This window comes from Mirounga leonina, unplaced genomic scaffold (genome assembly GCF_011800145.1).
Source record: "Mirounga leonina isolate KUSES-001 unplaced genomic scaffold, KU_Mleo_1.0 Mir_154, whole genome shotgun sequence".
NCBI lineage: Eukaryota > Metazoa > Chordata > Mammalia > Carnivora > Phocidae > Mirounga > Mirounga leonina.
In genome coordinates this window covers 50,082,645-50,097,796 of record NW_023270389.1, presented here as the reverse complement: position 1 = coordinate 50,097,796, position 15,152 = coordinate 50,082,645, and the positions used below count along the sequence as shown (strand labels likewise).

Below are 15,152 nucleotides of genomic sequence, written 5' to 3'. Positions count from 1 at the left end.
GGTTAGATTTTAGTTCTTTTGTTTCTCCGGAAAGGGTTTCTCTAATACCTTCCATGCTTTTTTCAAGCCCAGCTAGTATCTTTAATATCATCATTCTGAACTCTAGTTCCGACATCTTACTAATGTCCGTATTGACTAGGTCCCTGGCAGTCGGTACTGCCTCTTGTTCTTTTTTTTGAGGTGATTTTTTCTATCTTGTCATTTTGTCCAGAGGAGAATCGATGAATGAGAGAACAAAATGCTAACAGGGTAAGAAGAGCCCCAGAAAAATATACACTAAACAAATCAGAAGAGACCTGAAACTGGGTGAAAAGAAAGGGAAAGAAAAAAAAAAGAGAGAAAGATAAAAAACAAACAAACAAAAAAACCAGAATATGATCAAATATGATTAGACTGGTGCATGGATCAGTGCCACAGAGTAGATTTTAGGTGTATTTTGGTCTGTTAGAAGAAAGTGCCTCCCAAAATTTTAAAGAACAAAAAGCCTATATATGTACAAAAATAAGGGTAAATATGGTGAAGGGATGGAATATGATTGTAAAGATGAAAATTATAAAAGATTTTATAAAAGGTATTGATAAGATAAGAAGTTGGTTGAAAAAAGAAAGAAGAGGATTAAAAAAAAAGGGAGAGAATGTGATCAGGCAGGAGAATAGAACAAAGCCATACACTAGAGATTTAGGGTATATTTTGGTCTGTTAGAAGAAACTGTATCCCAAAATTTTAAAGTGAGCTCACTCTCTCTCTATATATATATGTATATCCCAAAAATAAGGTTAACTACTATGAAGGGATAGAATATGACTCTAAAAATGAAAAATAAAAAAGATTTTTTAAAAAAGGAATTGATAAGATGTTGGTTGAAAAAGGGAAAAAGAAAAATTCAAAAAAAAAAAAAAGAAAATTAAAAAAATTAACTTTGAAAGACTAAAGAATCATGGGAAAAAGCCATGAATTCTATGTGCAGTATTTCCCTAGCGCTGGAGTTCTGCTGTTCTCATTGACTGGTAAATTTGGTCTTGGCTGGCTGTTCTCACTGATCTTCTGAGGGAGGGGCCTGTTGCCTTGGTTTCCAAATGTCTTTGCCGGAAGTGGAATTGCCCCACCCTTGCCGGTCTGGGCTAAGTAATCTGCTCAGGTTTGCTCTTGGGAGCTTTAGTTCCCTGCAAGCTTTGCTTACAGCTTTGGAGGGTGAGAGTGAAGATGGTGGCCTCCCAGTCTCTGCCAGGGAGGAGCCTAGAACTCGGGGCCCCACTCCTCAATGAGCCCCCAGAGAAAAGCAGTCAATCACTCCTGTCTCCCTGGTCTCCTGCCGCACTCTGTTCTCACCCGGCCTGTGACCGAGCGTTTCTATCTCTGGCACCTGACCCCGTGTGGAGTCTCCAAACCCAGCAGATCCCTGCAGTGCATGCCTGCACCACTCCTCCTGGGGCAGGAAGGGGAGTCTCCCTGGATCTGCCACTTGTTGGGTCCCTGCTGGAGGAGCAGTGGCCCGACTGTGCCACGGATCCCAGTTTATGGCAACCCCGAGGTGAGAGCCCACTCCTTGGCTCTGTCTCTGCAGCTGGCTTCCCTGCTCCGATACCTGGGAGCTCTGCCGCACTCAGGCATCCCCGGTCTTTCTGTGACCCCAAGGATCCTGAGACCACACTGTCCCAGTGAGGGTTCCCCCCCCCCCCCCCCCCCCCCCCCCGCTTAGCCACTGGAGCGACGTCCCTCAGCGGAGCCGACTTCTAAAAGTTCTGATTTTGTGCTCCACGGCTCTATCACTTGCGGGTAGTGGCTGATGAAGGCCCCTCCCCCGCCGTCTGTCTTCCAGAATATCACCTCGGATTCACTTCTCCTCATGTCCTACCTTCCAGAAAGTGGTCACTTTTCTTTTCAGAGTTGCTGCTATCTCAGCAGTGCATTTAAATCCAAAGTAGATTATATAGTCCTCAAATGTTGTCTTCTACTTCTTTAGGATCTCTTTCAGAGAATGTTTTCTGATCTCATTTCAAAAATTTCAGAGTCAATCTGTAGAATTTATTATGAGTAGTCAGACCAGGATTCATTTCTACAATATTCCTTAATAATGGTCATCAGCTTCTATTTAGTATGTGCTTACTACATCACAAAGCATCTACTACATCATGATTGGCGAGTTCTTGTTACTAAACTACATATAAGTTATAAAGACTAAATACTTGTCTCTTAAGAACTTTGATCCACTAGTTCTAGTTCTACCCTATAGAGCAGATATTTCAAACTGAGGCTGCAAGGGAGATCCCTTTCAACATTGTATTTTGTTTGGCCCACGTGGTGTTTTTAAAAATAATGACCCAACATTGAAGACACTGAGAGATTTTACATAAAAATCAGGTTTTCTGGCTCTTATTGAAAAAGAAAGATCTTGCAGTATTGCACCCACATTCCTACAGGGCAACAATGATATGGACTTGAGTGGGGGCTGCTTCCTTTAGATGGGGCATAAGTTCTGCAGTTGTCCACAGCCCTCCACTCCCTATGGATTTCCACATCCTATGGCTGTCACTTGCCATTAATTATCACACATGCACTATTGTTTTTCAGATATCTGGCTAGTTTCATGCCCTTATGTTACCTTTCTGAATCCTGTAGATATATTTATGACCCCTATAATTAGGCAGCATAGAATAAATATGCTCCTTCCTCTGCATGAAAGAGATGCCTTTTGCCCCCCTGAATTTCTTTTGTCCTCCTTTTGCAAAATATTAAGTTTCAATTCCTTTAACCAAACCTTGTAAGGTACAGCTTCGAATGCTATTACTCCTCTGGAGACTCCTTTAATTTGTCCAGGCCTCCTTTAAGACATGGTACCCAGGAGGGCACCTGGGTGGCTGTTGGTTAAGTGTCTGACTCTTGCTGTCAGCTCAGGTCGTGATCTCAGGGTTGTGAGATTGAGCCCTGTGTTGGGCTCCACACTGAGCATGAGCCTGCTTGGGATTCTCTCTCTCCCTCTCCATCTGCCTTCCCCCCTTGCTTGTGTGTTCTCTCTCTTTCTCTCTCTCTCTCATCAGTCAATCAATCAAACAAACAAACAGAACACTGTACCAGAACTGAACACAGTGGTGAAAAGCTGGAGCCATGGACTTCCATTATTCTTTCTAATTCTCAAGTTAAAGGTGTCTTCACAATCTGGTGGACATTATAGGTTGTGTTGGAAGGGTGGACATTTTCTGTTTTGTTTGCACAGTATCCTTCTTTCCTCTTGGAGATAGTATTCTTCTCTTCTCTTGGACCTCCTCCTTGCCATGCTCTACTCTGGGAGTTGCTAACTGCTTATGAGACTTTGACCACAGAGATTCATCCCAGAGAGAGCAACTGTTACGAGTCAGGACAAGAAGATTTTTCCTGGGATTTTTCTAACCAGAGCTTGAAATTTTGGTTTCTGAGATTATAAGGATATAAGTCTGAAGCTACAGGTGGCCAGCCTTCATGTTGGAAATGCTGGTCAGAAAGAAACCAGCACACACAGAGAAGCAGAGAGAAGAATCACAAGAAGAAATACCAGGAAGCATCACTGAAGTCCCTGGTACCAAGCTCCTCTAAGGCTGTCCTTTCCACATTTTGGTTTTTTAAGCCAGTGTATTCTTTTTCCTTCTTTCCCTCTCTTCATGTCTCCCTTCCTCCCTTTTCTCTCTCCTTCCATCTTTTCTTCCTTCAAAACTTTATTTATTTGTGTATTTATAAAGAAAAAAAACACAGGAGTGTATTATTTCCATTGCTAAGGACAGGCCTTTGCAGGATGGCAGACTAATTTCTGACAGCAGGGTGGAGGCCCCTACCTGCCATCAGTGAGTGGGTTCTGGAGGACCATGATGATTGAGTCTCTTCACAGGAGCATCTTGGAGATTTAGGGGTCCATGTTGACTGGCTTGGACTTCTTACCTTTGTTGTTCTTGGGGACCTTGGTCTGAATCACCTTCACATTCTCCAGCATTGTGTTGCAGTGCTTGTCAGTGGCTTTCACACAGCACAGGAGCTCCTTGTTATTGCCACAGTTCATGAGCCCTTAGGTAGGTGTTGTTCCTGACTGACTGTGTGAGCACGGAGAATGGATTTGTGTTAAACTCTTCCTCCTCCCACTTTTGCAGCTCCTCCAGGGTCATCTTGCTCTTGGGTTTCTTGGGTAGGCTCATGGTGATGGTGGCTGTGCTCTCAGACCACTTGTGTCTCCTCTGTGTTGTTTCTGCTTCTAAAGAGTCTTATGCTAATTTAAATTACCTTTCTCTAGCTGGCAACCAAGCTAGAACATCTTCTCTGGCATATTGGCTGACTCACAGGTGATATGACTGTATGAATGAACAAATGACTGCTTGGCTGAATGAAAAACTGGTTTCTTGCTAAGGTGGACCATGGATTTCCTGTGATTTCTAGTTCACAGCAATCTCTTTGGGACCACATATTTTGGGGACATAATTATGTACTAAATTGACTTTAATTATATCTTATTAATCCTTGTATTTAAAGAATAGTAAATTAATAATAAATAATGGTTCAGATTAATTGATTAGAATTTCAGAGTATATGGCTAGTCATGCCATGATCCCAGAATAGATAATAACTTAATCTTTGCATATTCAGGATTCTGCCTCATACTTATTCTGAGGACTGCAAAACTCTGCAAGACACATTTTAGGCTAGTGGTTTTGAGCTTATCCTTGGGCTAGGTGATGTATATTTAAACAAATCTAGTGTATAAAAGGACAGAATTGGCTTGAATGTTCTGATCTCTATGAATGTTATGATCCCTCAAATCTGACTGTGAGCCCAGATCTTGCTTCCACCTGGGGAGGGGAGACAATGGTGGACAGTTCCTTCCATCAGCTCTCTTTCGTACTGCTCTCCTCTCCAATTCACAAAAAGGAGTTCTGAAGCTGAAAAGACCCACTGTAAAGAGGAGAATTGTCTACCATTGGCCTTGTCACAATCCATCCTTTCTGGGTAGTCAGCCAACCCATGCCTTAATTTATTTTGTGGATGATAATCTTTGAAGACTGTAAGTAAGTTACTGTCCCTCTCTTAGCTCATGGTAACTGAGCAAATACTTGCAACCTTTCCCTGGGTCTGAGTCCATGATGTGTCTCTCTGTGTGTATGTATGGATGTATTTGGAGATCACCATGTTCTTTCAATAATAAATGAGAACACCCTGCTCTAGGTTTGAAATGTTTGCCACTTTGCAATTTAATTAGAAAAAATAATCCTAAGATAAATGAGTATGTGTTTAGTTGCCCATGCATAAATGTACTCGAGTCAAAGGAAAAGTGACACCTTGGAAAAATTTCACATTTAGAAATATGTATATATATGCAGAAAGTTGTGAGGTTTTGTTAACTTAGTAAAAATAGGATAATTTACCAGATTTTTTTCCCTCCAATCCCTCCCCATTAGAAAAATTTCCTATGTGTTTTTTCATTTCCAGGTATTAATGTTTCAAAAATAAGAAAAAACTGGTATTAGGGACAAACCAAATTAAACGTAGTATAGTTCTACATTCCTAAACAAAAGAAAAAAGTGACTCTAGATCTGAAAGGAGACAAAATGAAAAAAATTCAGTTTCCTTATGTAGTTTATTTCCAAAATTTTTTTCACCATAAGTTGATTTTTAAAGAAAATTTATACCTCTAAATATGTGTTCATATAGACATAACCAGTTGACTTAGTTCATGCCTGATTTATTAGCTTTAAACTGTCATACATTAGTAATTGCAATGTATGTCTATTTATCTCAAATTTCTTTTGACCAGCAACATGAATTTGGAAAATTTCTGGCTTAGATTAGAAATACATTCTGTAGCCATGCAATAAATCAAATATAACCAGTTCTTGCTGGGGTTAACTTTTGATAATGACTCAATACCAATTTCCCCTAACCTATGTACGTGATAGCATAAATTTAAACCATGGTTACTGTTGACGTCAGCAATATTAATTGGCTAATGTCCTTGAGAAATCATCCTGTAGCAGCTCACTTAAAATATTGACGAATACATGCTTTACTTTGCTAATAGTCTGAACAAATTGGTTTTCTATTATAGTATATTAGTACTTGGAAGCCTGCTGGGCTAGCATTAACTGGCTACTGTCAACTGTACTCATTTCTAAATAATAATCATAAAATGTTTGATGCCTCAGACAACATGCACACATATATTATAAAATATAAAGGAAATAAATAAATGCCCACTCGTAAGACTGAATCCAAAAGCTAAAAGCACAGAAGTGGCAGCAAAGCAAATTCCCAGAGTTGATGGAAAAGTCTTTTCTCACAGTTCTATTATCTCTTAAAAGATAGTTTTAATGTGGTTCTAACAAATTTATCTTCCTATATTTTTAGTGATCCCCTTACTTGTTTCTTTTAGTTTGAATGGCAATTACAAACAGAGCTTTGGAAGAGGAATGGTAGAGGTTTGTGAGAAAATCTATTATTGCTCCAGAATTCTTCTGTGTGAAGCTACCCTGTCCCTTCCTTCCCCATCCCCATCCCTCAGGCCACTCTTCTCTAACTCCCCCAAATCAGATTCTCCTCTATTTCCAAATGGATGAAACACAAAACTACAGGAACTTAAAATGGGAGCAAACAAGCTAATAATGAACTGCTGTACCCCTTGGCATTTGTAAAACCTTTTCTCTCTTGCTAATGTAATTTTCCAACCAGACATGGGGAAGCCTTTCTCAAGGTTACGTACAAATGGTTGTAGAAGAGCCCAGAGACTTCCATTTCATTCTTTGAAATAGAGAAGAGTGATTGCTTCCTTGACTTTGTGGCTGTGATCATTCTTTAAGTGGTTAAGTAAGAAACAACAACATGTCCCTGAAGGAGAGCTTCCTAATGGTTTTTCTGTGGCCCATTGCCCCTGGGGAGGTCACCATCACAGCAGGTCACCACGGTAATGCCATACTCTTCAGCTTTCCTCTGAACCTTTTGTGATAGTAACACCAACATCTCATTTATAAATTTAATGCACTGCAGCTTCACAGTTGCTAATAAAAGACAACCTTTTGAATAAATGAGTAAAAAGTGATGAACATAGACTAGCATAACGAATCACTTCTGGTGTAAGTTCTGTTTTAAGTCTGGATGTAGCTATTTTAAAAAATAAGCAGGGCTAACACTGTTAAATGTAGGGATGATCTATTAAGCAACAACAACAAAAAAATGTGAGTTTTATTATCCACTTTCCTTCCAACATCTAATTCAAGACATGCTAGCTGTCCACACCATTCTTTCAGAAGAATGGTTTGAGAGCATTAAGATAAAGTGATGACACCTCAGACAAGGTTCTTGTCCATATTTCTTTACATTTAAATGATATTAGTGAAAGTGATTTTTGATATGGTACAAGCATCTATCACATAGCTATAAGGACAGAGTTGGATTAGTTGTATTCTCAGCCATTCCTATGCACTTACTCTTTCCCTGAAATGGTTAATACAATTGATATGATCAATTATTGATCATTTTTTTTCTTGGAAAAATTTTTTGTTGTTGAGTTATGCTAAATAATGTTCTGTATATTATTCTTAATAGTCTCCACCTCTGCCCTGTTTCACCCTTGATGAAATAGATACTGCATCTGGTCAACTTTTCAGGTAAAAAAAAAAAATTCCTAGTTATGTTTTGCATAGGGTGGATAAAGTACTAGGGCAACAGTGCAATCTCACCAGATAAAAAGTAGATAAGTCCTGTAGAAGGCTTGTGCATGGTATGACTAAGTTGTCTTTCTTATATGCAACTTATTTCACATCCAATTGAAGCATGATCCATTCTTGGAGTTCTTGAAGTTAATTATGTGGCTTCATTATTGAGAAGAATTTTTTCTTTTTTTAAGATTTTATTTATTTATCTGACAGAGAGCACAAGCAGGCAGAGCAGCAGGCAGAGGGAGAGGGAGAAGCAGCCTCCCCACTGAGCAGAGAGCCCAATGCGGGGCTCGATCCCAGGACCCCAGGATCATGACCTGAGGCGACGGCAGATGCTTAACCAACTGAGCCGCCCAGGCACCCCAACATCTACTGCTTTTAAAAGTAGGAAGAGACAAATGAGCACTTGAGAAGTGGTAGAGAAACCCATGGTTGTTGTACATCTTTTGGGGTTCCATGGCATCCCCTACAGATTTGGGGTGAGCTCTCTGACTCCCTAATCCTGTGTGTCTACTCTTCCTGCAGAAGGCCAGAAGCAGGAGTAGCTTGTCAGTGGCAGTTCTTGAGGGAGAAAAACATGGCAAGAAAGGAGTTGCACAAATTAGCATTAAACTCTGTTTGATTTTTAGGATCATGAGCTAAATCTCTCTCACCTGCATGGGCTGAAAACCCACAGTATCAATGTCAGGATGTAAGGAGGTAACTTGAAAGTTTCATTTCACATTTTCCTTTTTATTAGGCCGATCTCTGGAAATCGTGAAGGAGTGAGAGTTAATTTTTGATCTCTGATCTCTGTTATGGTCATTCTGCATTTACCCTTTATGATGCTCTGGAACATTGCTGGGGAAATTGGTTGACTCATAAAATCTTCAGTGTACATGAATTTTTAAGGAGTCATTAGGGAAATAATAAATACACTGAAAAAAAATTAAGTGGTACAAAAGGGTATGTGATAGGAATAGCTCTCCCAGTATAGACTCCTATGTTCTGTTCCAGAGAAACATTTTCCTGCATATTACTTTAGAAGCATCTGTTTCTTGTGCATTCTTTTAGAATGTTTCCATGCATACATACGCATGCAGATATATAAATATATGCTTCTCTTTACACAAATGAAAGTATATAATAAACACTAGTTGTATCTTATTTTTGTTCACTTTATATAGTTTGGAGATCTTCACATATCAGCAGATATAGATTCCCTTTACTCTTTTAATAGCTCATAGTAGTCATTTAAGCCTAGACTTTGTGCATTTCCAGGATGGAAACCACATTTAAATGCTTAGCTACATTTCCTGATGCTGTCTAGCTATTTTCTAAGAGCTAATCCAAGACAAAGATGCTGTGTGTAGGAGTATGGTAGGTTATATTAATCATAAAATATCTTAATTTTCCCTATGGTGCCTTCCCTGTTGAAGGATTTTATATCCTTGGCTTGTTAAAGTAATACATGGCCGTGTGATTTGCTTTGGCCAACGCAGTGTCAGAAGTGTGACATTTCAAGGCAGAAGTTGTAAGGGCCATCTTATAGAATGCTATAAATCTTTTTCCTCTTCCATAAAAGCTGTGTATGTCCCAGATGGATGTTAATCCTTCTGCTAGGTTATGGAATGAAGATGACATGAACCAGAGCTATAACCTATAACCTATTCAGAATGGATGGTTGGCATGAGTGAAAAATAAAACTGTTATCTTAAGTAACTGCTATTGGGAGGTCACTTGGAACTACAGAATGACCTAGCCTATTCTGCCTGATATAGGGAGCAACCTAAGGAACAGTCAAAGAATGTGACAATTTGTAATAAAATAGTTCTTCTGATTGTGAAATGGCTTTCCAATGACCCTGTCTTTCCTAATTCCTTCCTCCCCAATTCATTAAATCAAATCACCAAAAAACCCACTAATAATATAACACAATATTCATTGACATGTATAACATTTTCATTCTATTTATTCATTTTATTACATTTTCATTCTATTTCAACCACTTTTAGGCTATTTTGTCCCCAGATTTAAGTAATCAATATTTTTGTGCTTTAAAAACAACAAAAACATATTGAGAACAAATGTCTGCTTTTGGCCATGATGGAGTCACTGGATCCAGACTTCCCTTTCCACCAAAAATAACTTAAAAAACTGGGCAGAATACATGAGACAACTGTTTTGGATATTGGAAAACAGGTAGTGCAGGACTGTGACTTCTGAAAGTAGAGAAACAAATGAGATGGATCTAAGATTGCCCAACTTTATGCCTGGAGACCCTTTCCTCACTCTGGTTCCAAGAGGGGGATCCTAAGCAGAGCATTGCAGAATTGCTGAGTTGCAGAGATACATATTAGAGATTGGGAAGGCTGAGGTTACTGGAACTATCAGGACAGACTATTGGAAAGGAGGAGGTTGCACAGGCAGTTTCAAAAATTTCATAGGGATTCCGTTGGGTCTGTGTTTGAAGACTTCACTGTGCATGTATAGGGAGAAGTGCCTCCAAAGCTAGGCTGGAAGATATTCATATTCTGAGCATCCAGAGCAGAGAGTCCTTGTTGAAAACTTGGGCCATTTGGTGGAGACCTTAGAGGGGTCGTGCCTTAATAGTGGGGCTAAACAAGCCATGGAGTAAAGACTACTCAAAGCTTAAAAACAATTGTCAAAAGATCCAGCTGATCTTTAAGTAATGTAATTCTGTCAGAACAATGTCCAACACTCTTTAAAAGGAAGACCACCAAATCCAGCATTCAACAACATAAAAATAACAAAGTTCAGCATTTGATAAAAAACTACAGTCATGTGAAAACAGGGAAGTATGATCCATACTCAGTAAAAAAATAAGTTGAAAGAAACATATCAGGAAATGACAGAGATGAATTAGTAAATAAGAATATTTAAATAGCTATTATACATATACATAAGCAGTTGAAGAAAAATTGAACATGATGAGAAAAATGAAAAATAGAAAGAAACTTCAGTTTTGAAAAACAAAACATCTGAAATGAAAAATCACTTGGTGGAATTCATAGCAGATTAGACTTTGCAGAAGAAAAAAATAGTGAATTTGAAAACATAAAAATAAAAAGTATCCAAAATGAAGCATATAGATTAAAACAAAACAAAACAAAACAAAAATGAACAGAGAGATCCTCAGTAATTTCAGAAAAAATTTCAAGTAGTCTAGCATATATGTAACTGTGTTCCAGCAGGATAGGGGAGGACAGAAAAATATTTAAATAAATAATGGCTTGAAATACTCTAATTTTGATGAAACTTGTAAGCCCACAGATCTAAAAAGCTTAAGGAATTTCATATATGCTGAACACACACACACACACACACACATTAAGATATATCACATGATCAAATTGGTAAAAACCAGTGATAAAATCTTAAAAAGCAGGTGGAGGAGAAAAATAACATGGATAGAGGAATGAAGATAACAATTACCATACTTTTCTGATCTGAAACTGTGCGAACAAGAAGATAATGGAACAGCATCTTGAAAGTGCTGAAATCAAAACCAAAACCAAAACCAAAAACAGAACAAGAAAAGCAAACAACAGTACCTGTCAAACTAGAATGGAAACACTTAAAAATGGAGGTGAGATAATAATTCTTCAGGCAAACAAAAGTTAAAAGAACTTGTATCCAGAACTGAACTATAAGGATTGTTAAAAAGATATTCTTGAGGCAGAAATTTAGAACTATATATAGAAATAAAGAGCCCTACAAATTGCAAGTATATGGGTAAATTTAGCAGATATTTTTATTTTAAGATTTCTTTAAAAGATAATCAACTAGGGTCATTTGTTTTATTTCTTAAATTCCATATATGAGTGAAATCATATGGTATTTGTCTTTCTCTGACTTATTTTGCTTAGCGTAATACTCTCTAGCTCCATCCATGTCATTGTGAATGGCAAGATTTTATTCTTTTTTATGGCTGAATAATATTCCATTGTATATACATACCACATCTATATCCATTCATCAGTCGATGGACATTTGGGCTCTTTCCAGAATTTGGCTATTGTTGATAATGCTGCTATAAACAATCATAGGGGGAAAAGAAAGGCAAACCAAGTAACAGTCTCTTAACTATAGAAAACAAACAGATGGTCACCAGAGAGGAGGTAGGTGGGAGGATGGGTGAAATAGGTGATGGGGATTAAGGAATGCATTTGCTGAGATGAGTCACCGGGTGTTGTATGAAGTGTTGAATCACTATATTGTACACCTGAAACTAACATTACACTGTATGTTAACTAACTGGAATTTAAATAAAAACTAAAAAAAAAAAAAGATAATCAAGTAAAGCAAAAATAATATTACATTTTGAGGTTTATCATTTATGCAGAAGTAAAATATATAATAGCACAAAGGATGGGAAGGAGGAAATGGAAGCATACTGACATAAGGGGTGTAATAGCATTTGAAGGTATAGACTGTGGTAAGTTAAAAATGTATGTTTTAAACCCAAGAAGCAGCACACGTGCATATGCACAAACCAAAAACTAAAAAGCATAGTGGTAGAGCTAATAAGCCAATGATAGTGGTAAAATCTAATCAGAAAAGATATTTAATCCAAAAGAAGGCAGAACAACAGGGCAAAAAAGAAAGAATTAATGGCACAAATAGAAAACACTATCAAGATAGTCAATTAAAGCCTAACCATATCAACAATCATATTAGATGTGAACTCTAAACACTTCAGTTAAAAGAGTGACATTGTCAGAATGGATAAAACAACAAGAACTAATTGTTCTTGTTCTTTTTATGTTATCTACAAAAAGTCTACATTAAATATAGTCACAGATTAAATATAAAAGGATGAAAAAGATATACCATAAAGACACTAATCAAAGAAAGCTCCAACTGCTATATTAATATCAGAAGAAGTAGATTTCAGAACAAGGTGTGTTACCAGGGTTATGATACAGAAAAAGCAATTGAAAAAATGCAACCCCCATTCATGATCAAAACCCCCAACAAACTAGGAATAGAAGTACATTTTCTTAACTTGACTTAATGGGACATTTACAAAAAACTACAGTGAACATTATATTTAATTGGGGAGCAATTGAGTACTTTTCCACCCAAGATTGTGAACAGGTCAAGGAAGTTTGTTCTCAACACTTCTATCTAACATGTTATTGATGGTCCCTAGCTAGTACAGTAAGGCAGGAAAAAGAAATAGAAGGCACACAATTAGAAAGGAGGAAGAAAATGTTTTTATTCCTGGATAACCTGATGGTTGTTATGGGCTGGAGGAAGAAAATGTTTTTATTAGTGGATAACCTGATGGTTGTTATGGGCTGAATTGTGTCCCTCAAAATTTGTGTGTTGAAGCCCTCACCTCCCAGCACCTCAGAATGTGACTGTATTTGGAGATAGGGTCTTTAAAGAGTGATTAAGTTAAAATGAGACCATTAAGGTGGACCACAATCCAATCTGACCAGTGCCCTTTAAGAAGAGGAAACTTGGACACAGAGAGACGTCAGTAGCTTATACACAAAGAAAACACCATGTGAAGACAAAGCAGAAAGGTGCCATCTCTAAACCAAGGCGAGAGTCCCTGAAGACAACAGATCTCCAGAACTATGAGAAATAAATTTCTGTTATTTAAGCCACCCAGTGTGTGGTATTTGTTATAATAGACCTAGCAAACCGTAAGTCCTAGGTTATCTGGAAAAAAAAAAAGTTATTAGAACAAGTAAGTAAATTTAGCAAGGTCACAGGATACAAGATTGATAACAAAATCAACTGTGTTTATTCATATGAGCTACAGATTGGAAAAGTGGACTCAAAATGCAATACCACTACCATAGCAACAAAAAAACCATAAAATCATAAAATACTTAAGAATAATTTAACAAAATATTTTCAATATTTGTTCAATAAAAACTACAAAGCATTGATGAGAGAAATTAAAGAATAAATTGAGAGGTATATCATGTTTATGAATCAAAAGTCTCAGTATTTGTAAATCACATCTCCCCTACTTTCATCTGCAGATTCAATACAATCCCAATCATGGTTCTTCTCTTCTGTATAAATTGACATAGTCCTTCTACAATTTATATGGAAATGTAAAAGGCCTAGAATAGCCAAAAAAAAGTTTGAAAAAGTAAAACAAAGTAGGAAAAGACTTGCATTACCTAATTTCAATTATAACTACAGAATTTAAGATAGTGTGGTATTCATGTAAGGACAGTTCATGAAACAAAATAGAGTCCAGATAAAGATCTACCGCGTATATAGTCAATTAATTTTGACAAAGGAACCAAAGAAATTGAATGGGAGAAAGGATGATCTTTTAAACAAATTATGTTGGAACTAATATTCACATGGAAAAAAGTCAGCATTTATATACTTTATATAATGTAGTATATATAAATATAATAAATATATACATATAATAGATATTTACTTTATATAATAAACATTAATGTAGTTGAAATGGATCATAGAACTTAATCTAAGAGATAAAACTTAAAACTTCCAGAGAAAAACAGGAGAAACATCTCTACAACCTTGAGATAAAAATGTTTTTTTGACATACAAAGCATAAAACATAAATTATGAATTACATTTAAAATTTTTAAAAATTAAAATTAAAATCTTTTCTTTAAAAGGTGAAAGTAAAATATTGCTTGAGCATTGAGCACTGAGTAAAAATGCTCACAGTATCTCAGGAAAGTACTTGAATCCAGTATATATAAAGGACACTTATAACTTGATAACAAGAATAAAGATGGCTCCATTAAAAGTAGCAAAATATTTCATATCACTTCATAAGAAACAATACATACATAGGTCAATAGCACATGAAAATATACTCAATATAATTTCTCATCAAGAAAAGCAATTAGGGGCGCCTGGGTGGCTCAGTCGTTAAGCATCTGCCGTGGGCTCAGGTCATGATCCCAGGGTCCTGGGATCAAGCCTCGCATTAGGCTCTCTGCTCGCCGGGAAGCCTGCTTCTCCCTCTCTCACTCTCCCTGCTTGTGTTCCCTCTCTCACTGTGTCTCTTTCTGTCAAATAAATAAATAAAATCTTAAAAAAAAAAAGAAAGAAAAGCAGTTAAAACCACAATGACATACCACTACAACTCTTCTAGGACTGAAATTGTAAAAAATGACCACATTAAGTGTTGGGGAGACTATAGAATAACTGGAGCTTTCATACATTGTTGATGGGAATGCAAAAGGTTACAATTTGGAAAACAGTTTTGCAGTTTCTTGTGAAGTTTAACATATACTTATCACATGATTCAATAATCCCATTTCAAGAGAAATGAAAACATGTCCACATGAAGAATGGCACATGAATATTCATAGCAACCCAAATCATAAGTCTCAAATCATAAGTCTCAAACTGGGAATAACCCAAATATCTATCATTGGGTGGCAAATTGTGATATGTCCATACAGTGAACACCACTCAGCAACAAAAGGATGTGACTACTAATATGTGCAACAACATAGATGAATCTCA

The 15,152-nt window shown here is 37.2% G+C and overlaps 1 pseudogene; it reads right to left on the bottom strand.

Annotated features, from left to right (window-relative positions):
- Positions 1-3,802: 3,802 nt before the first annotated feature.
- On the bottom strand, positions 3,803-4,160 carry LOC118014435 (annotated as a pseudogene).
- Between the last annotated feature and the right edge of the window lie 10,992 nt (positions 4,161-15,152).